We start from the raw sequence: 24,748 nt of genomic DNA, 5'->3' as shown, positions 1-24,748 counted from the left end.
TTTGACATCCAACCTGTTGATTAGGTCACACATACCAATTGGATCCAAAACTTGTGGCCCCTAAGAAGTTTTTAAGGCTGGGCATTCAATCAACATTGTTTCCTGTGATGTGGTCCACTTGAGATCTGGATCTACCTATTTTTTGGGCTTATATCATAAAATGATCTAGAAAACTAGATGGATGCACCAGTATGATGGACAAGTGCCATATCCAAGCCGTACATCACCAAGTATACCATTATATAGATTCCATGTACCAAGAAAGGTGTACTTTTTTAGTTCATTAATTTTTACATGTCTTAATTATTATATGCTAGCTGCATTTGTATTATATAAACCCATTTTGATTATAATTGGAGTGATTTCTTAAGGTAGCTCATGTTTTTTGGACCCCATTAAATGAAAACTTATTATTTAATGCATTATTTTATAATTTTTTTTTTTTAAATTCCTAAATATGTAAATGTGTATTTAGGCATGCCCTGAAGTTTCACTGAAAAATTCCATCATTTTCCCCATGCTTTTCCCTTTTTCTCCACATTTTTGGTTATCGGCGATATTATCGGCGATAACGATATTATATCTTTATCTCCAGTTAGCGAAACTTGTAGCGATACCGACAACTTGAACATTGCTCGGAGCGTTGGTAAAGCCAATAGGCACGACTAACCACTCACATAACCTATTATTCGGCTTGAAGGCTGTCTTCCATTCGTCTCTTCGTCAAATACGTATTTGATGATATCCGCTTTTGATGTCAATCTTGGAAAAGATTGTGGTGTTTGCCATCATATGCAACACGTCATCAAGATGCAACATAGGAAACTGATACTTGATTGTGATCTTGTTGATGGCCTGACTGTCCAAACACATGCATCAGGTGCCATCTTTCTTAGACGTGAGGAGGGCTGGCATGACACATGTACCCAAACTCTCCTAAATGAACCATTTTCTAAGAAGCTCATCAACTTGTCTTTTCAGCTCCGCATGCTCCTCATGGTTCATTCGGTAGTAAGGAATGTTTGGTTGAGTTGACTTGCAGACAAGATCTATGGCATGTTGAATGTCCCGCATGGTGGAAGCTCATCCAATAGGTCATCAGGGAAAACATTGCTAAACTCTCCAACACCAGAATCAACTTTAGTCTCCATTTCAAATTCTTTGGTGTTTATTATGTGGAGAGATTTAGGCAGAGACTTCCTCACATCTTTTGGATCACCCTTCTTGACATCCTCCTTCTCCGGGGTGCTTTTGGGTGGAAGAGAATTTAGCTTTATTTATTTTTATTTTTTTCATACATGGACATACAACCAAGGTCTGCCCAAAATGATGTGCATCACAACGTGTCTTTGTAGGAAGCAAGCAAACTGAATGGGAACAAGACACTGCTTAGAAACCATTGTCGATGACGCAAACCCATGAAACTCGATAGGGCTGAGGGTGATGAATGAGTTTCAAACCCAAGCGGGAACCACGTTGCTACAACTATCGCTATCAATTATCACCTTGTAGTTTTTATTGCCACACTTAGGGCCCATTTGGATACCACCAAATAAGTTACTTTTTCTACTTACAACAGTAGATAAGTGACTTATTTCAGATAAGTAAGTTTGGTTTACGATTAGTTATAAGTAACTTTTTTACTTAAAAGTACTTAATCACTCTATTTAATTTGTTAAAAAACTTTTCTACTTTTCAAAAGTTGCTAGAGAGCAGCACTAGAAGAGACGAAAGAGAGGAGAAGCTGATAAGTTTGGTAAACATATGTATCTTCTTAACAAGTAGAAACTAAGATAAGCTACTTGTGGCATAAGTAGCTTATCTTAAGCAGCTTATGATCCAAGTGCCCCCCTTAACGTAAGTGTGGAAAATTGAATTCCTGCACCAATCTTCACTCTCTTTAGCATGGGCTAAGGTGCATCTGACGACTGCAAGTGGCACGGTTTCAACTCCATCTTCTTCATCACTGGTACCAATCTTAGGCTGATACTCTTCTCCTTCGCAATCGCCCTGATCATCCACATCAAACTCACCAATCACGAGGGCCTTATTTCGCTCTTTCGTGGGGCACTGGTATGCGAAATGACCATATCCTTGACAGTTGTAACACTGCGTTTGCTCACTTGCCCTCAAGTTGGTACTTGCTAGACTGCCCTTCATATCCCTATTATTGGATTGAGCACCAGTAGGGGCTTTGGATTGACTTCCAAAATTAGGCTTACCTCCCTGGGGTGTGGCCTGACATTGGATTCAAGAAATTTGAATCGCCTCATGAATTGCGGTTTCAGATACTGCTCAAGTTCTTGTACCACTGGTAGGCATGCTTTAGGGTGTTGATGCCGTGAGGAATGAGCTCGGGTCGGAGGTCCATCCTGAAACGGGAAAGGGTCATTAATGAGTCTTCCTCGATGTTACAACGCATTATATATTCACCAAACTTGGTGATGCAATCAGCCACGGGTATTGATCCTTGATGAAAGGATTGCCACTGATACAAAAGCTTTTGGCGGTAAGAGAGAGGAATGTACTTTTCCTTTAAGATGCCTTTCATCTCGGTCCACAGTGAGATCGAGTCATCTCTAGACCTCTCCATCTTTCACCTGACATTTGTCCAAAATAACTTGGCTTGGCCCACCAACTTCGTCTTGGTGAACCTCACCCGACGACGATCGGGCATATCGTACCACTCAAAATAATGATCCATGTCTGTAAGCCAATCAGGGAAGGCTTTGGAGTCTAAGTGACCATTATAGTTTGAAGCCTCAACTTTCACACTTTTCATTACTCGCTCATCAGGATCACGGTGGTCTTGATAATCTCCAAGGGGTGGCTGGGTACGCACCCCACCACGGCCAACACCTCAATTACGACCTCTTCCATGTCCTCCCACTTGACCTCCCGCTTGAGATTGACATCTTCCCCATCGTCTGGGTTTGCCTGGAGGGAAGTTTCCAACTGGGTTATGCGAGTGTGGGTTGCCGCCAGTTGGCTGTTGGTGGTTCTTCCTTGGGCCTCAAGAGTTGCAAGATGGTTGCTCACAACATTGATAGCCTCGGTAAGCTGTTCCAAACTCATCATGGGGTGTAGACCAAAACCACGCCCAGTGCGAGTGGGCATAAACCGAGGATCTAATGGGGAACCTAAGAACTAAAGACTTTGGATGCAATGTGATGAGAATGGGAAGACTGCTAATCCTAGACACGACAACATGAAAAACCTACTCTAAATGCAACATGAAAGTTCTATGCTATTTTGAGGACCACACTAAACCCTAGTCTTTGGTGCCAAAATCTGATGTAGGACAGGTCGTTTAACATAAGATGAAGCAATAAAATCAAAGAATTGATTAATTAGAGAAATCAAAGCATAAAATAAAACTAATCTATCACAAATTTAAAGAATTCAAGTATTAAATATGCTCGAGTTCAAATCAAACAACAATCCCGCAATGAGATCTTAGAAGATTTGAATCAATTAGGACTTGTGGAAGGTAGAGCTTCCATTTAGCATAGGGATTAATCTTAGTTCACTTGGCTTTGTTAGGGTTTTGGTAGGTTAGAATTAGTTTTAGGAACTAGGAAATTGAGGAATTGGATTAGGGTTTTGGGATTAGGGAAGCTAGGATTTAGAGATTTGTGAGATTTTAGGTTAGGGTTTTGTGATTCGGGAAGCTAGGATTTGGGGATTAGGGTTTTTAGAAAGTAGGATTTTTGGAATCTAGTTTCTAAGGTCAGAGTTTTAGGCTTAGGGTGATGAGATTTAAGGGGAAAGGATGAGGGATCAAAGAGGGAGAGAAGTGTGGAATGGGCTGGCTGTACCGTCACGTTCCTACAGTCGTACGGGCAGGGTGGGGGTCCGCACAGTTGTACGGTTTGGGTACGGTCTAGGTTTGGATGGCTTAGAGATGATGGGGATGGGATTTTGGTGGAAATAAAAGGAAAAGAAATAGAGAGAAATAGAAAAGTGAAGAGAATACCTTTTAGGAAGAGAATAAGAGATATAAGTTGGAATCACTCCATGGCTTCACCAACTCCAATCACATGAGGTTTTTCTTTGCTTAAAGCAAAAAAGAGAAGTTTATTTCAGTGCATAATAATGCTAGGGCATTCACACGTCCAAACTTTAATATCCCTTTTGATAGCACCCTTAATACTCTAAAATATCCAAAATACCCTCTAAATCAACTAAAACATAAAACAACCCATAAAATAAATAAAATCACTAAACTAATGTCCCATGATGTCCATGGCCAAGATGGCCCAATGATCAAGATCGGCCAACAGTCCGAATGATCCAAAGTGCAAAATCCAACGGTCCGATGAAAGCGTCCACTTAATCCAACGGTCTAGATGTGTCCAATAAGCTCCTATATGTTGCCCATATGCATCTTTCTAGTGTGGGGTCTTCCAAGATGCATAAACATGCATGTGGGGTCTTCCAATGTGGCTACGTACTTGATCCAGGCCCCATATAATGATCATCCAAATTAAGATTATATATGGTTTCCTTTTCATCACCAAATCTCCTGCTGCTCCACCCCTCTGATGTTCCATGAGGTGATGTTCATTGTTTTTCAGCATGTCTTCAAAGCTTATTAGTAAAATGCGATAGCGCCTTGGCCAACAGCCAACAACACCTCATAGTGTAATAGCTGGCTAAGTCGGGAATTGCCTGCCTGCGTACCACTTAGCCAAGGAGTGGCATATGACAATCTGAGCATATTGGTTATTTCTAGCTCCTATGATTTGGATACACATCAATTCTTGAGCCCCACCTTTACTGTGATTCTTTCTCCAATAATTCAAATAGTCTCGTTACTCCAAAGAAATCAAATTCTCTTTTTTCAAAAGAGAATCAAAGATTATTCTTGTTCCTATATAATTCTCATTTCTCAAAAAGCCGGCAGCTGTCTGCTTTTCAGCTAGGCAACCCTCTTGGATACTACTCTTCTTGGCCTTTGACACTATCACATGATATGGTAGTGTGGACCCTTTAGCAAACAATGGGATTTGTTGGGTGAGAATGCTCTTTGCAAAAAAAGAGGTCTGTTGGGAAGGAAATTTTTAGGGGGTTTATAAACTCATAATATTTACATTTATATTTAGAGGTATAAGTAGGATTCATGAGAAAACTACTGTATTACCCATTTATAAGAACAAAGGAGACCTACTATTATAGGATTAAATTATGATCCATACTATGGAAATCTGGGAGATTGCGATTTGGAAAGATTAAGGCATGAGACGAATGAATTAGAAAATCAGTCTAGGGTTATGCTAGCAAAGTCAACCGTCAAGGGTATTTGCTTAATAGACAGTTGATGGCTTGATGGAGAAGTTTAGGGAGAGGATAATTTCCGCATCTTGGAAAAGCATAAGATAGGGTCGGTAGAGATAATTCTGTGGGTGTTTGGTTAGAAAAAGATAATATGGCAAGTGTTAGGAAAGAAAGGAGTCTAGAGAGGAGATATTGGCATGATTATAGTCATGTATGGAGGAGCAGTTTCTAAGTTGAGGTCACTAGTATAGAGACAAGTGAGCTGCCGGTAGGCCTACATGAGGGGTCAGTGTTGAGTTTGTATCTTTTTACATTGGTTATGGATGAGTAACTACAGATTTACAGGAGGAGGTCCCGTGGTGTATGTTGTTTTTTATTTTTTGAGAAGTAATGGAAACTTTATTAGAAAATCACACGCTGAGAGAAAAGAAACCCATGGTGTATGTTGTTTGTAGATAGCATTTTTGATTGACAAGTCAAGGTGAGGGGTAAATGCAAAGCTAAAACTATGGAGGGATGCATTGGAATTTAAAGGTTCTAAAATTAGCTAGACAAAAACAAAGTATATGGGTTATACTTTTAGTTCCAATAGGAGTGGAAATGAGGAATTAGTTATTGATGGCCAAGAACAAAATGACCATGTCTGATATCTTGGGTCGATATTTCATGAGAACAAAGAGATTGAGAAGGATATTGCTCATAGAATTAGAGCTGGGTGGATAATGTGTCTTTGGAGTTTTATGTAATCATTGCCAAACTAACCATATCGAAGGGGAGATTTTATAGGAAAACTACAAGACCAGCCATGATTCATGAGATAGAATGTGGGTAATCAAGGAACAACATGTATCAAGGAATGACATGTTTGTAGAATGAGTGTGGTTGAAATGAGGTTGTTGGGATAGATGAGTGGCAAGAAGAGGAAAGATAGAAAATGAATGCATTCAAGGGAATTCAAGAGTAGCCCAAAAGGTAATAAGATGAGGGAAAGTAGACTTAGACAGAGCTACCCCAGCTAAGAGTGAGGTGGTTCAAGTTGAAGGGTATAAAAGGGCAAGGGGAAGGCCAAAAAGGATGTGGGTGAAGGTAATAAGAAAATATTTGGTGACTTATGGTTTGATAAATTGGAATATTGGTATATGATTCATGCAGCGTGCCCCAATTAATGTGGATTAGGTGTAGATGATTATGATGATGATTTGGAGGTGCGAGTGAAGGGTTGAATGCCTGTCTCTCTTGGTGTTTCTGCGTGGGGAGAGACCCATGCATCGATGGTGGGGTCTGATGCAGGACACATGATTTAATGTTATCATGCAACATGGAGATTATGAAAGAAAAAAGAAGAGAGAAGCTCTCATGTGTGAAGGAATTTCTCCTTATTTTCTAGGTTTTTTTGAGAAACCCTCCATTCTAGTTAAATTGTGGAAAGGGTAGAAGCTTGTTTGGTGGTGGATTCCCCAAGGTACATCGTTCCTCTCTCTTCTTCGAAATGTATTATTATAATGCAGGGGCATTTTCACACCGGGCTTGAGTGGGGTTTCCTGCGGGATGTAGGGGCACACTCGGGGTGAGCGGTACCCATGTGATTTGGGGCTCACGAGGAAGGTCTCATGTTCCAGACTCCTCACCGGGGGTGATTAATGCAGGAGCATTTCACAGCGGGCTCAAGTGGGATAGCCTGTGGGATGTGGGGACATACTCGGGGTGGGCGGCCCGTGTGAGGCGGTACCCATGTGCTTTGGGGCCCACCGTGGGGGGGGGGGAGGTTTCGGCCGATACCCATGTGATTTGGGGCCCACGAGGGGGGTTCGGCCGAGGTCCTAACCCATGCGATGTGGGGCCTAGGCTATGAGATAAGGGGATTAATTCGCCATGCTCTAACAGTTCTAGCTTTTAGAGCAAGTGGTTAATTGTCTTGCATCAACTCGGGGTGGGCGAGTTGTGTGAGGTGAGCCCCACCTGTGAGAGGCGGTACCCATGTGATTTGGGGCCCACGAGGGGGTTCGGCCAATGTCCTAACCCATGTGATATGGGGCCTGGGCTATGAGATAAAAGGATTAATTCGCCATGCTCTAACAGTTCGAGCTTTTAGAGCAAGTGGTTAATTGTCCTGTATCAAATTCTTATTATTCTTCTCATGTCTTCCTCTTTTCTCTTCCATTACAACATTCTAAACCCTAGATCTTTAATTTCCTATTTTTCCCAATTTCTAAAAACCTCAATTCTCATGAGCTTTAATTTTCTAAATTTCAGATTTTTCCTTTTCTAACCCTAATCATAAAACCTACAAATCTATCTTTTGAGTGTGGAACGTGCTTATTCTAAATTGGATGTTCGATCCTTCTATCGAGCTTAGTTTTAATTGATTTATTTGATTTCTTAGCATGCGGGCATGTGATTTAAGCTAAATCAGATTTTATTTCATATTGTTTACTCTTAATTTCTTGGTGGGTTAACATTTTTTGTTAATTGAATTATTTTATGAACTCTTTCAAAATCTCCACGTTGCATGTTAGCATTAAATCATGTGTCCTGTATCAAATTTGGTATTGGACACATAGGTTTAGCATAGGATTTTTGTGTTACATCTAGGTTGGAGTCACATCTAGGGTTAGTAGAGCATACATTGCATATAAGATTGTATTGCTGATTTTTTTTTGGAAGTATCCTATTGCTGAATTTTCAGTTAGCGTTTCCACTAATACCATTGCTGAAATTTCAGCATAGTAATATCATGTTGTCACATTGCTGAATTTTCAGTTTGTGATTTTCAGATTACACTCTTGCTGAATTTTCAGTTTGGCACCCTCGGATTACCATCCTGCTGAATTTTCAACATAACATCTAAGGGTAGCGACTTGCTGATTTTTCTGATTAGTGTCCCTAGTGTGTCCAACTTGATTTCTAGGTTGGTTTTGTTTTTGTCATAACATTACCCTAGGATTTAAGTTTTCCCCTAAGAGTTACCTCGTGCATGTCTACTCGTTATGGACGTGGCTTTGGTCTACATCCCACTATGAATATAGAATAGATTGTCGAGGCCCTTAATACTATCAACAACTGTCTGATGACTATTGAAGCGTACAATAGGACCACCACAACTCAATTAACTGTGATCAATGCGCGTGTCAATCAGCTTGAAGCCTCCCTGTAGGTGAACCCCAGCACTGGGGAAGATGTCCAATCACAAGTCGGGGATCAAATTGAGATTGTGCCACTTGCAATTATTAGCCACGCCTTAAGTCAGATTGTAGAAAGTGATGATTGGCGCATGAATTCAATTTTCCACACTTATGCCAAGTGTGGTGGCAAAAACTGTAAGGTGATCATTGATAATGGCAGTTGCATCAATGTGGTCTCTGCTAGCACCGTGGGCCGCTTAGGTATGCTAGTCGTTCCTCACCCTCAGTCCTATCGAGTCTCATGGGTTGACGCATCTTCGATTTTGGTTTCTCAGCGTTGTCCCATTCTCATCTAGTTTGGTTCATATACGGACACGTTGTGGTGCGATGTTTGGCCTATGGATATAGGCCGATCATTTTGGGCAGGCTTTAGTTGTATGACAGGGACGCACCATTGTTCGGTTGCTTGAATACGTGTTCGTTTCTATATGGAGGCAAAAGGATTGTCTTGAAGCCTCTCCTGCCCAAAAGCACCTCGGAAAAGGAGGATGTCAAGAAATGTGGTACTGAAGGTGTGACAAAACTCCAGCTTGAGTCTCTTCCTATAGTTAATGCCAAAGAGTCTAAAAGAGAGACTAAAACTGATTTGACATTGTATGCCCACGTGGCAAGTGAGGTCACACGTAAGGTTATTATGGAGATGCCACCCGAGGTTACACCCGAGGTTAGTGTAGAGTTACCATTTGAGGTGAGTCCGGTATTGGAGGAGTCCACTGTTGTTATTCTAGAGGACATACCGGATGAGCTTACACTCGTGCGGGACATTCATGCATTGACTTTGCCAAACCTTCACCACGATCAAATGAGTCCTGGGGAGGAAGTGGATTTGGAAAGACAAGTAGATGAGCCTAGGACCCCTATAGATTGCATACCTTTGTCTGTGTTTCATAAGCTTTCAGAGTGTGCACATGCATATACACAACATATGCATGACTTGGATGTGGAGATTAGAAAAAGAATCAATATAAGTATTGAAACATACAAAATGATTGCTGATTCACACTATAGGTTTAAAGAGTTTGTTATGGGTGATGAAACCATGATTAAAATACGTGCAAAAAGGTTTCCATAAAGAAACCATAAAAAAAATTACAAGCCCGTAACACTTGACCATATAAAATCTTGAAAAGATTGGGTTCGAATGCTTACTTGATAGATCTTCCACCTAACATGAGTATCAGTTCCACCTTTAATGTAGAAGATCTTATACTGTTTCATGGACCTTCCCCTAACCCTCACATGAACTTTGATGATGATGCCCCTGACTTGTCCTAAAACCCATGGCCATTACCTGACCCCTCTTCTCAACCTTTACCATCCGTACCATCCATACCTATGAGAAGAGAGGAGATAGAGGATATCTTAGATGAAGAAGCGGTTTCCACACGACATGATGGTTATCAGGAGTTACCTTTTTAAGTGGAAGGGCATACGAAAATCAGACATTACGTGGATCACAGAGGCAGAGCTTCAGCGACGAGACCCGGATCTCCTCGAGCATCACCGCAACTTTATTTCGCGAGAGGCGAAATCTCCTCAGTCGAGGGGAATTGATGGGGACATCAGAGGAGACCTACTTGGGTGTACCAGAGACGGAGACGACCACCCACATCAGCGCAATTTTCTTTGTGGATGGGAGACGAGTTCCAGATGGGGCCCGCCGGGCCATTTTGAAGATCCCACATGCATTGGACGTGCATCGGGAAGACCCCACTTTGGGGTTATGCATGTGGGCTGTTTAAGAGATCATTTTAGTCATATGATTTCTATTTCGTGTCAATTCGATCGTTGGATATTGTCGATCAGGCCATCGGGCTACTAGATCTTTTAGATCTGGCCCATTGGACTATGATCTTGCTTTCTTTATATTTTTTGTTATTTTTTAGAGTTATTTGATGGTTGAGATTGATAATAAATGTTTTAGTTTTCTTATTTTTGATAATTGGCCACTTCACTTAAGTTAGTGGCATAGTTGTAATTATGCTGGATTTTTAATTCCGAATTTTTAATTATAAAAGCACAGGGGAGATGGAGTTCCAACCCTAGTGGAGATTTGAGAAGAAAAAAGAAGAAGAGAGAAACTCTCGTGTGAAGGAATTTTCCTCCTTATTTTCTAGGGTTTTTTGAGAAACCCTGCATTCCAATTAAATTGTGGAAGGGTCGAAGCTTGTTTGGTGGTGGATTCCCCAATGTACATCCTTCCTAATTTCTCTTCTTCGAAAGGTATTTTTTTTTCTTTTTCTTCTCGTCTTCCTCTTTTCCCTTCCATTACAACTTTCTAAACCCTAGATCTTCAATTTTTTTTTTCTAAAAACCCTAATTCCAAAATCCTCAATTCCCATGAACCCTAATTTTTCAAATTTCAGAATTTTCCCTTTCTAACCCTAATCATAAAACCTACAAATCTGTCCCTTGAGTGTGGAACGTGCTTATGATAAATTGGAAGTTCTATCCCTCCATCGAGCCTAGTTTTAATTGATTTATGTGATTTCTTAGCATGTGTGCATCTGATTTAGGTTAAATCAGATTTTATTTCATATTGTTTACTCTTAATTACTTGGTGAGCATCTTTTAATTCAATTAACAAAAGATGCTAACTTACCAAGTAATTACGAGTAAACAATATGAAATAAAATCTAATTTAACCTAAATCACATGCCTGCATGCTAAGAAATCACATAAATCAATTAAACCTAGGTTCGATGGAATGATAGAACTTCTAATTTAGCATAGGCACGTTCCACACTCAAGGGACAGATTTGTAAGTTTTATGTTTATGGTTAGGAAGGGGAAAGTCTGAAATTTGAAAAATCGGGGTTCATGAGAATTGAGAATTTTGGAATTAGGGTTTTTAGAAATTGGGAAAAAGAGGAAATTGAAGATCTAGGGTTTAGAAGGGTTGTAATGGAAAGGAAAAGAGGAAGACAAGAGAAGAAGAAGAAAAATACCTTTTGAAGAAAAGAAAGAGGAAGGATGTACCTTGGGGAATCCACTACCAAACAAGCTTCCACCCTTCCACAATTTAATTGGAAGGGATGGTTCCTCAAAAAACCCTAGAAAATAAGGAGGAAAATTCCTTTACACAAGAGAACTTCTCTCTTCTTATTTTTTGTTCTCAAATCTCCACTAGGGTTGGAACTCCACCTCCCCTGTGCTTTTATAATTTAAAATTCAGAATTAAAAATCCAGTATAATTACAACTATGCCACTCACTTAAGTAAAGTGACCCATTATCCAAAATAAGAAAATTAAAACATTTATTATCAATTTCAACTATTAAATAACTCCAAAAAGTAACAAAAAATATAAAGAAAGTAAGATCATAGTTTAAGGGGTCCAGATCTAAAAGATCTAGTGGCCTGATGGCCTGATTGACAAGATCCAACGATTGAATTGACACGAAATAGAAATCATATGACTAAAATGATCTCTTAAGCAGCCCACATGCATCATCCCAAAGTGGGGTCTTCCTGATGCACATCCAATGCATGTGGGATCTTCAAAATGGCCCGGCGGGCCCCATCTGGAACTCGTCTCTCATCCACGAAGAAAGTTGCGTCGATGTAGGTGGTTGTCTCCATCTCTGGTACACCCGAGTAGGTCCTCTGATATCCCCATTAGGGTTTTTAGGTTTAATTATATGATTATTGTTTTTCCAGGGAGTTGATGCTTTTAATGCAATCATGTCATGTGTTTCGGGGTCATCTCATATTAATATTTCGAGGAGCTGCATTGTTCATTAGGATATGGATGCATGGATGGCTTTTAGTCTCTCAAGAATGGGTTTGATTCTGCAGGGTGCGTCTCTATTGGTGGGAAGAAGGGAGGGGATGTGCACAATTGTTCCTGTTTGGGTTCTTTGGTCAACTCTACTGGGTCTGGTGTGTTATACTATTCTAGAGGTCTTGGAGTTCATGAGGCTAAAAATTTAGTCCCTACCCTTGCAATTATGCATTGGGCAATCTCTGCGTTGTGCTTCGTTTTATTTGTCTTTTCTTTTTCAAAAGAACGTAAAATTATTAAAAGACCTAAGCGGGGTTTTTATGATCTAGAGGAAGTTACAGTTGAAAATTTAAAATATGATGATGGAGGGTCCTGAGAGCCTATTCTAGTTTCACAACTTCACTACCTTCTACAAGCTTGTAGAGGGGTCTTGAGTTGTTATGTTTGGTTTGCTGGGGAAAAGCTTTTTGGGAAGTTTTCTATGTTTGGTTTGCTGGGGAAAAGCTTTTTGGAAAGTTTTCTTCACAGTTTATTCAAGACTGTTTGCCCACATCCCTTCTTGTTGGAATTATTTTCCCACTCTCCCCATCTTTTCTGTTTAGTTTGGGAATTATTTCCCTATATTGGGGAAATAATTATTGTGAGAAGCTGGGAAACTCACAAACCCTGCATAATTGCAAATGAGAGGAAATATGAAGAAAGAGAAGATGGAGAGATTGAAGAGGAATAGAGATGATGTTCTTCGTACCTCCTCTTCTTCCCTGAAAACCTTTATTTATAAGCCTAATTACATCTGTAATTTCAATTAGATTACAATAAGGAACTGAAAGAGATGGAGACTAACTAAGATTAGGAAACCTAAGCATAATCTCCTAATACAGTACATCACAGCTGCACAAGAATCTGTGTACACCATCAGTATTGTGTACACCTCAGGTGTATACGAATCTGTGTGCACACTAACAAAATATTTTTGTTTAATATTCAAGAAATTTAACATTTTTGTTTTTTGAATTTCGTCACATGGTGCAGATGAATAACAATTTCTGTGATATTTATTTTCTTATTTCATCATCATTGTGTTGATGTCGTTATCACCACCACCATCATATCTAAGTCTTATCCCAACTAATTTTTATTTTTCTTATTTCATTAACAAAATCTCCTCAGCGGCTGGCATTTTTTTTTTCTTTTAAAAAAATTATTTCAAAATATTTTTATTTTGTTGTTCCTTCTTCTTGTTCCATGAATGGGTTGGATCTGTCCTTTAAATCACATTTTGGTCCATGAACCATGAGGCCCACTTAATGAACAGCTTGAATATGTCCTTTTGTGTGGTACATGTTTCATGTAGACCACTTGATGAATGGCTTGGATCTGTCACATGTTAACTCGTAAACATTCCATAATTAAAATTTACACTGTTCTGTGCATCATGAAACCTGCTTGATGAATGCATGGTTAAGCGAATGGTCTGTACATCCTTTGGTCTGCTTGATGAACGGCTTGTATTTGTCCCACGTATTCATGCATGAAAATGACAAACCTCATACTTTAGAATCATCCATGCCAAGGTATTCTGTAACGGTAATGGTGGCTATAACGGGCACCACCCTTACCTTTACGAATTACGACACGGGGTGTAACGGCTGTTGTGGGGACTGTTGCAGTCTCTTTTTTGTTTATTTTTAATTAAAAAAAATGTACCAGCCCTGTAATGGACTATTACAAGGCCTTTACAACTTTATATTTTTAAAATAATAATAATATATATATATATATATATATATATATATATATATATATATATATATATATATATATATATATATATATGTATATATTAACGGACTGTTTACAGGTCAATTTTTCCATAACGGCCGTTGTGACCTTTACGACCCCATAATGTGTATACGGCACACAATTCCATGCATCACGTGTCTCCCTTGGTGAGTGGATAGAATCAGTCACATGCTCTCACAGTAGTCCCACTGATATGTTTTAAAATATAATCGCAGACTTTGCCCTGGATTTTCCAAGTGCTGACCAAACATATTTCTGACTTTCCCAACAATTCCATTGTCTCAACCAAATAGAATTTAACTATTTCTGGAAATCAGTTTCCCTTTTCTAGGTTTCCTGGGAAACATAAGCATCAGGGAATAAAATTCCCCAAGTAGCAAACAGGCTGTTAGAGTTCCAAACAGTGAGAACAGTGAACTAGGTTTACAAACAAAGACTTTGGTTGTGGTGTTGTTTGTGGCAAAGGATTCGGACGAGATGGTAGATTTAGGGGTCGTTTGGCACCATGGATTTGGGGGGATTTGAGGGGGTTTCAAATCCCCTGGTTGTTTGGCACCATAAAGTAACTGCGGGTTTCAAATCCAGGGGGTTTCAAATCCCCTCAAATAGGGGGTTTGAAATCCACGGTGAAAGCTTGGATTACATCTAAAATCTTTCCAAGAGTTGCATTTATAACATGTGTGTCACCAGACTATTAATCTATTGGACACATGGCCCACTAATGATATCCCAAAATAATTAGATTATCAATTGCATCACTATAATTACTTTAATATGATGATCAGCGCCGTCCTAACATTGTCCATGTAAATCAACGGTTAAAAATAGTTGGTTAGTCACTCGGACGTGATCTTGTGCTTGTGGCCCATCCGAGACTTGGAATTTCATCATTTTCGAGCAAAATATATATATATATTTCAGCAGGCTTATTACAACCATTGTGTCAAACATTACATATGTTCACTAATTAGATATATTAAAGTTGATTTAAATAAATTCAAACCATGTAAATATACCATGCATAGCTACTTTTGGATTAAAGTTTATTCTGAATCCAGGGCGCCAAACACAAGAAGAGGATTTCAAATCCAGGGGGTTCCAAATCGACGCTCCCAAACGGGCCCTTGGGAGCAGCAACTTGTTATTGTAGGGTGAGCCAATATTGGAAGGGGGGTGGGTAGGCTGCTGGGTAGATTTTTTTTTTCAACAAGTTTTGAGGAAGCAATGGAACTTTTCGTATTATATTATCTTAAAATGCGAAGGAAAGGGTTTGAGATTGAGTAGCAGTTTGGTCTCTGGACATAAAAGGTAAAAGATTTTCTTGAGCATTCTTTTAAAGGGGCCTCAAGATGAGAGGCATACACTTGGCTTGGAGGCGATAAAGAAAGCTTCAGGGCTTTAAAAAGTCACTTACATGAGAAGTGTATATATCATTTTTGTGAAACAGACACATCAGGCTGGAGAATTCACCGGGAAAATGCTTGTGCCTCGACTGAAAATGTGGAATTCACACTATATTTATTTATATATATCAGGCATCAAAGTTGTTTACTGTATTTGTTTATTTATTTTGACAACTTTGCCTCTCCTAGCCTACAATACCATATATGTTAGGAGGGACCATGTTAAGTGAAATGCATGCTATGTTGTGTCTTCACCATCTTTTCTAGATTAATTAGCAACTAATCCATCACCCAACTGGTACCACTGTATGGATTCTCCAAATAAATGTTCTTTTCTGGTTGGACCATAGCTCCAAAACACTAATATAACAATCTTGACCATCTGATTTCATCCAGTGAATATGGACATCGGGAAATTTTCTGTTTAACCATCTAGTTGTTTGAGCAATAGTTAGACTGTTAGCATGCTGTTTTATTGTACTAGGAGGGCTTACTGTGCGGTTTCCATAGCAGAGGAATGCAAGCTTTTATGAGGTTTTTGTCGTAGGTGACCTGGTGATGTCTGTCTCGCACATTAAGTTTGCCGATGACACTGTTGTTCTCTGCAACACTTGGTTGAGCAAGTAGAAATCATAGATACATCTTAAGATGTTACTTGGTGTTCTCTGGATTAAAGGTCAATCTCTGTAAGAGCACTTTCATTGGAATCAAGGCAGTCGAGGCCTTCATCAAAAGATAAACAATTGGTTTGAGGTATTCGAAAGAGAGCCTTTACTATCTCTTACCTTAGTTTCCTGTTGGGAAACAAAAATTCTTTTTCCATATGGGACCTGGTGGTAGAGAGATTTGAATTCAGATTTTAGCTATTTCCAAATGGATTTACTTATACTCGGTGTTTTAAATATCGACGATATATCCCACGATATATCTTGTATCTCACTTGTGTGATATGAAACGTACAGGTAGTGGCAATATGTCCCACCTCTTTGATCTAGTGAGCATTTTTGATTTTCGATCCATGTTTTTGTTGTAAATCATGTTAAACTAGTGTCAAATGGTTACAAATCTATGATTCTTCATATTTTTCATGAAAAATCATGGATTTGGAACTTCAATTTTGAAATTTAGGGGAGATGGGTCAAGTTGAGGAAAATTGAGAAAAATCAAAATTTCCCAATTTCTTGCAAATCAATTGCAATATTTGTATCCAAACACAAAATTAAATATGTATGTATCCTGATCTAGTGATTCTTCTTGTGCTTTTGAATGTATTGCTTATGTTTCCATACATGTCTTCTTACATTTATAAATTATATGAATAAACTTTGAATACACTTGCATCAGTTCAGTTGGAAAGCTTATATATTAGGACCCCATACAAAGGAAACCCCTATTATGTGCAATATATATATATATATATATATATATATATATATATATATGGGAAAAGGTACTATGCGCTCGACCTCACGATAAGCTCCCGTGAGGTCGAGCTGTGTGGGCCCCACCGTGATGCGTGTCAACCATCAACACCGTGCATTTGATGGGTCCCCTTTAAATTATGGGATATCCCAAAAATCAGCCGTATACGGAACTCAGGTGGGCCATACCATCTAAAATCATGTGAAGACACCGTTAAAACATATAAAAGCACTTGGTGGGGCCCACCTGAAATTTGCATGCGTCTGAAACTTGGTCTGAACCATCATCCAAGTGGGACACATATAATGGATGGGCTGGATTTGCAAACCACATCTTGGTGGGCCCAAAAAATGGTTATGAATGTTTTAATGGTGCACGGCCCCTCTCCACTTCTGTATGTGGTGTGGCCCACACAAGTCACGGATTGACTTGATTTTTGAGACCTAGGCCCACGATGGAATGGTACATCTGATTGATGGGGTAGATGTTCGAAACGCATCATGGTGGGGCCCACACAACTCGACCTCATGGGACGGACTCGTGAGGTCGAGCGCATGGTACCTTTTCCCTATATATATATATTGTTGTTGTTGTTGTTGTTGTAATGTTTTGGTTTTTAAGTGTGTATTGATGTCTGGATTGAAGTTTCATTGAAAAATTCAACCAATTTCTCAATGTTCCCATGTTTCCCAACAATAGCAATACATTACACGATACAACCGATACATCCCATGCGATAACCAATATGTATCCGTATCCGAAGGGTGTGATACATTACGCGATAATGATATTTAAAACATTGCTTATACTTGGGTCCATGAATTACATTGATGAAGTCCTTGCTTTCTAATTTTCCAGTTTATTCAGGTGTTGGGTTGCAGAGGTTGGAGCAGTGCACAGAGGGCTTCTTGTGGGGAGGGGTGAGAAAAAAAGGATAATTTGACGAAGTGGAGGTTCAAAAGATTGAAGCTAGATGGAGGCTGGTTATATAGGAAGAATCAAGGAGAGAAATAGTCTCTTTTTAGTAAATTGTAGACATTTGTGATGATCCTTCAGCCATTTGGAGAAGGTACACTGTATCACTATCGGTTTTAGCGTTAGAGGGTGAGATCTGAGTAAAGTCTCTGGAGCTAATGGATCCAGGTGTGGGTGAGGTTGTTTCAAAAGAACTGGTGATGTCACTGGTAAAATATGTTGTTGGTAAAGTCTTCAATGGGGCTGTTACGTCTATGGTGGTTTCTGTTAAAAGAATAAGAATGTGGGAGGATTTTTTGGTGGGACAGGAGAGTGTAGCATCTAGACAGATATTTGTACCGTAACATCAGATATAGGGCTTCTCCAAGCTTGTTTTGAGTTTTTGATTTTTAGGAGAAATCTAAGAAACGATGGAAACTTTGTTTTGTCAATAACTTGTTGGATCTCCAAAAGGAAGTGGTGTCTAGGCATAATAGGGATGGTTGTGGAATTGGATTAGTGGTGAGTTCTCATCATTCTGTGGTAGTGGTCACTCTTCTATTGCGAATGTTCGGGGAAAGAGGTACCCCTAAAACCGAAGTATTTTGCTGGATGGTGGGGTAAAAAGATACATGGAGAACTTATAAACAATGAAAAGTGTAGACTCTCAAATATGGATTTCATGTGCAAACCAACAGGAGCTGATGCCTTATCTTTTCATCCATTGTGAGGAAGTATCTATAATTTGGATTTCTTTTTGATGTTTTTCCCCCAATCCTTTGGAATTGATTGGGCTTTTCAATGTTCCATGGCAGAGTTATTTCCTAGTTGGGAAGTGTGCCATTCAATGTTAGAGGAAGAGTTCTGCGGTACCACTTATGCAATCCTATTGGTCTCTGTTTTTTTATTTTTTATTTTAAAAATTTAAAATTAATTTTTTTTTTTTTAATTTTTAATTTTTAATTTTTTTTAATAATATTTAAGGAAAGAAAAAGTAGAGCTTTTGGTGATGTGGAAGTTTTATAGATGTGGTAACTAAGAGAATATATGATCAAATGAGTGCTCTTTAGGAATGTTTCTAAGTGGTTTCAGTAATGGACAATGAGAAACTGGAAGGCAGCAATATGTAGCCAGAAGAAAGATGTAGATTTGGTAGTGTCCTTCCCCGGGATGTTGGAAACTTGACTGTGATGGTTCATCGAGGCGGTTGCTGGGCCTTGGAATTATTCAGGCATGTTTTTTCATCTGGCAGGGGAGGGTTAATGAAATGAAATGAAGCAGAAGCAGAAACAGAAACAAAAGCAAGGGACAGGTTTTTTTATTTTTTCCCTCTATGTTTGCCAGGAGGGTGATGGTGGAAGGTGTGATTGGTTTTGCCTGTTATCTAGTGTCAAAGCCACAGTGATTCATCTTTTCAACAAAATTTGCAATCTCATTCTAACCCCCAGGATAAACATCACTATGTGAGCAGAGATGAAAATGATTTCATAGACTTGTTAGGTAAGGAGTGTTTTTTGCCCCATGTGACTCTTTTAACCTAGCTGCTGCATTTGATGGATGGAACAAATGTCACAGAGACATCAAGGTGGGTGCAACATAGCCTTTTGTTGAATGTTCCGTCTAGCTAATTCCGACATTCCCAAATGGGGTCATCTATAAGTGTTCTTAGTATCAGTATCGTTACATGCATTACTGGCTGGGGATATGGAAACATGTATCAATATTGCTGATATTATTGTTGATACAAGGAATGTATCGCTGACTAAGAGAAGCATTGGGGAAACACGAGGAAATGATGGAATTTACCAATAAAACTTTAGGAGATGCAAAAATACACATTCACATATTTAGGAATAAAATAATTGCAAAAGAAGATGCATAGATAACAAGTTTCTCTCTACTGGAGTCTAGAAGCATGGAGTCTAAAAGCATGTAATGTTGACTTGGGGAAACATTAGAGAAATATGGGGAAAATGGTGGAATTTTTCAATGATACTTTAAGAGATGCTAAAATACACATATTTGCATATTTAAGAATCAAGTAAATAGTGAAAAGACGTATTTACATATTTAGGAATCAAATAATAAGTATCCCGTTAATGGGGCCTAAAAGTATTTATCATTGACCCAATGAAACATTGGGGAAAATGGTGGATCCATCCATCCATCCATGCATTGATGTATACACATACATACAACAAACACATGCATGATCCATTTATCCATGCATGCATGCACACACGCACTCGCACGTGCACACACACACACAAACGCACAGACCAACACACACACATCCATCCATCCAACCAACCATCCACGATCCATCCATCCATATTTATACTTACATACAAACATGCATTTCATCATACAGCCATGCACCCATAAAAAAAAATTGAAATGGATTATTTATTTTATTTAAATTTTATTTGAACTAAACATTCTTTTGGCGAAATTGATACTGATGCAGGACAATTAACCACTTGCTCTAAAAGCTCGAACTGTTAGAGTATGGCGAATTAATCCCTTTATCTCATAGCCCAGGCCTCACATCTCATGGTTTAGGACCTCGGCCGAACCCCCCTCGTGGGCCCCAAATCACATGGGTGCTGCCTCACATGGGCCGCCCACCCCGAGTGTGTCCTCGCATCCCACAGGCTACCCCACTTGAGCCCGATGTGAAATGCGCATTAATCACCCCCGGTGAGGAGTCTCGAACGCGAGACCTCCCCCGTAGGCCTTGCTCACCCCGAGTGTGCCCCTGCATCCCACAAGTGACCCCACTCGAGCCCGGTGTGAAAATGCCCCTGCATTAGATACATTGGCAATATTATTGAAATATCGCTGATATATTGGTGATGAAGGCGATACCTGGAATTTCTGATACTACTAGTGTTATCCAGATCGTTGAGCTGGAGATACGGATAATATTGGGGATACTTTGAACAATGTCTACAGTAGAGATTGCCATGTTTCTTTTGTTTGGAGTTGTAGTTAAGTTTCTGGTACTCTTCAGAAAAGAAAAACTCCCAATCAGATTGTTCGAACTCTTGAATCACTACAAGAATGGGTCTATGGCTCATCTATATGGACTGCAGATCAGCAGTCAAGATCACCATACATGTTTGCTGCATGTACGCTGGGGATGGCACATCATTGCACTATGAAGCACACAAAATAGTAGCAGTATTATCATTGGAAACCATTATGGCGGCCCTTATTCGATGGGAAAAATCTGGACAAAACTGCTAGCAGCTTTTTTTTTTTGTTAGCTTGTTACTACACCCACTGTCAGTTCACACTTCACTGTTAGCAGCTTTTGGTTAAATCCCACGTATCAACTCATATTCTCTCAGCTGTAGAAATTTCACAAACTTCCCATCTTTTGTACAGATTTATTAGATGGAAAGACCTGAAAAACTGCTGAATACTTTAATTTTGCATTTTTTTTTTTTGTCACAAGCATGAATACCTAAATATTACAATTGTAGCAATATTTTTTACTTTTTATATCGCAAGCATCAAGACCTAAATATTGTAGTTGTAGCAATATCACATCTTATCTTTTTTGACAGTTTTGACTCCAATGATAGTTAAGGGCCTGTTTGGTTTTCCAATTACAATGGTAAATGGGTAATGATTACTTTTGCAATTCTGTGGTGACATCACTTGCGTTTGACTGCAATGATGATTTTGTTACAATGTTTGTTTCTCCCAGAAATCATGGTAAAAATGGTTGTTATGGTAGTTTTATAATGTGAAAATGTGATGATTACAATTTACTTTACCTATTTTCTTTACAAGTGTATTTGACTCTTGATTTACTTTGCATTTCATACGAAATTGGAAAACCAAACACACCCTAACCACCATTTTAATAATGGTTGTGACTCTTCATCTGTGCACATGGCATGGTTGCACCTCAATCCAGACTGTCCAAATCGCTGACCCAATTGTGGATGGGGCATAGCAAAAAATATTAAACTGGGGAAGATGATGGTAGCTGTCTGACCTTGCCCTTGGAACTCTGACCAGTAGTGATGATGGTAGCTGTCTGACTTTGCCCTTGGAACTCGGACCAGTCACTACTTTTAGCCATCAATTTGATAGGAGCAGTTAGGATTTATTAATTATTGTGTTTTATGAGATGTGCATGGTCTGGATTGCTGTACATGAGTGCCACATTTTGGGGGATGAGTCGCCACCATTTTAAAAATGGTGTGTAACTATTATGGGATTCTGTCCCCCTTCTTAGCTTACACCTTATGTGGTCTCTTCTTTATACTTGAATGCCTAGGAGAGGTTTGTTGTCCTCCAGCACCTTCTCTACACATGTTTACATGCAGCACAATTTGCAGCCCCCAGCATTTGTGTGGGACAGTGGAGCCGTGCATAAGGTGGGTCCTACTGCGAACATTATCTGGTGCAAAAATTAGGCTGGTCTGGTGATGCTCTGGTGATGATGCAGATGACACCTGTTCCAAAGCAATGACGGTTTATGCCTGAGTCATTTGCTTAGTGGACCCACCTAATGGCTTGGATGTCCAACAGACATTGCAGGTTTGCACATGCTGTGTGTAATGTAAAATTGTGGAGTGTAGGTGGGGTTAGCAAGCCTCTGCCTATCTGACATGGAGTGATTTTACTTTGGCAGAGTATAAGTAGATCTCCTGGCGAGCAGCATAGCATAAGTGGAATAGAAGGTTCTTTCAACTAGCGCAATTAAACCCTTGTATAGTTCCTGTAGAATTGAATTGCGTGGCAGCGGACTTTTCAAATATACTGCAGAATGATTTTCCAGTGAAGCTGTAGAGGATTCTATTTTCCTTTAGATATCCGTTTTATTGGATCTCTGTAAGAGCTGCTCCTTATCGACAAGTCTTTTGTCTTTTGTATTTCTGCACCACTCTCTCAGGGCACACGTTTGGTTGTACCAAATATCATGATGCTTCATCATTAATCAGTCTAGTGTGGTGCTAAATATCATGATATTTGGTACAATCAAATGCACCCTTTTCTATATTCTAATCAAAATTTTGTATGTTTACCGTTTTTACCCCCCCACCCAAAATTCATTTTCTGCACCTTACCTGCATAAATGGCTTAAGCAGCATTTGGGTGGTAGCATAAATTTGTGGGCATGGTTGGACGCACCCTCTGAAGGAGCATTTGAGGCCTAAGTGTGGTTTTTTTTAATCTAAACGGTAGGTAGTTGATGTCGACATGTCGTGCGTTTGGATGCACTCTGCAGACCTGTCTCATCTCCCGCTCAACAAGCGCTGAAATGTGGATTGGCCGAGTTGACTGAAACCTTTTAAGGAGGTGCGTTCAAATGGCCCTTGATGCGCTCGGTATTTAGGGGCAGCATGGAAAATTCTACATGCTTTAGTTGGGCCTGTGTGAAAGCCTGGTTTAGATGTGAACAGCGAAGGTTATGGCAACGGTTCCTTTCTAATGTAATTCATGTGTGGTAATAATGCATCTTGCCAGCGTTGTGAACCTTGAACACTGAACACATGTGCTTTGCACTGCCTAGCTGCTTTTATGATGATGTATTCACCATATTTCTAAAACTCATTGACTCGTCTCAAAACTCAACCGAGTCAATTAGCCTTGGTGAGAAACCTTGAACACCCAATGACACCCTTGCTTTGTGCTGCCTAGCTGCTTTTATGATGATGTATGCACTGTTTTTCTAAAACTCGTTGAATTGACTATAAACTCAGCCGAGTCAATTTGCCTAGGTGAGAAACCTTGAACACTCAAGGACACCCATGCTTCGTACTGTGTAGCTGCTTTTATGATGTATGCACTGTATTTCTAAAACTCGTCGACTCAGGCTCAAAACTCTGTGAGTGAGAGCTCACCTTGGTGAGATTTTGTGCCGAGTCATCAGGAAACCTGGATCTAGAAGTGACTCGGCTTTGATTCGTGCTGACTCATTGAATGGGCTTGATAATTCAATTGGCTGGACTCAACTCACCATTACTCAGGCTGATTCACTCACCTTGTCATGGCAGTTTTTGGCAGTTACAGGGGGCTTTTGGGCTGTAACTTTACAAAAGTTACTTATGCCTCAAGTAGCTTATCTTGGTTTCTACTTATTATGTTAAGGAGTATGTTCATACTTACCAGCCAAAGAGTGGAAGAGTCACACATAACTACTTTCCCGTTTAAGTTTGTTCAGTCCACCCTTAATATCCACTGTCCATCATATAGCCCAACCTTTAATGTGGGGCCTTCATTATGTAAGGTGCACCTTGGCCCTTTCTATGTGAACCGTCCATTGTGTGGTGTCTGCCTTCAATGTGAACCATTCACCTCACGAGGCCCACCTTAGATGTGGACCATCCATCATGCGGGCCCCACCTTGGATGTGGGTCGTCCATCATGTGGACCCACCTTTAATACGGACCGTCCATTATGAACGGCCCAACTTTAAAGTGGGCTGTCCATGGCCCCACAGTGGATGTGGGGCATTCATTTTTAGGGGCTAACCTTCAATGTAAACTGTCCTCATGTGGGACTACCTTTATATGGGTGTCATGTGGGGCCCACCAGTGTTGTTGTTCATCATGTGAGCCTACCTTTAATATTCATTGCCCGTCATGTGGAGCCCACCTTTGATGTGGACTGTCCATCATGTGGCCACACCTTTGATGTGGGTCTTCCATCTTGGGGCTCACCATCAAAATAAATTGTCCATCATGTGGGTCATACCTTTAAAGTCCACCTCCTGTGGAGTCTACCTTCAATGTGGACAATCCATTGTGTGGGCCCCACCTTTGATATGGGCCATCAATCCATTGTGTAGGCCCTACCTTTGATATGGGCCATCGATCATGCAGAGCCTGCCTTGGATGTGGGCCATTCATCGTTAAGGGCAGACCTTTGATGTGGACTGTCCATTACGTAGGGTCCACCTTGATGTGGTAATCCATCATGTCATCATATGGTGCCCACCTTCAATGTTGGTCCTCACCTTTG

At 39.9% G+C, this 24,748-nt stretch overlaps 1 protein-coding gene across 1 annotated transcript in view; it reads left to right on the top strand.

Annotated features, from left to right (window-relative positions):
- The window catches only part of LOC131235693 (uncharacterized), a 37,254-nt gene extending 14,598 nt beyond the window's left edge, over positions 1 to 22,656 (top strand). Inside the window, exon 2 of the mRNA XM_058232989.1 lies at positions 22,416 to 22,656. The gene's annotated coding sequence lies outside the window, so the exon portion shown is untranslated. The remainder of the gene's footprint in view (positions 1 to 22,415) is intronic.
- Positions 22,657 to 24,748: the final 2,092 nt, after the last annotated feature.

This window comes from Magnolia sinica, chromosome 19 (genome assembly GCF_029962835.1).
Source record: "Magnolia sinica isolate HGM2019 chromosome 19, MsV1, whole genome shotgun sequence".
Classification (NCBI taxonomy): domain Eukaryota; kingdom Viridiplantae; phylum Streptophyta; class Magnoliopsida; order Magnoliales; family Magnoliaceae; genus Magnolia; species Magnolia sinica.
This window is presented reverse-complemented; position numbering and strand designations above follow the sequence as displayed.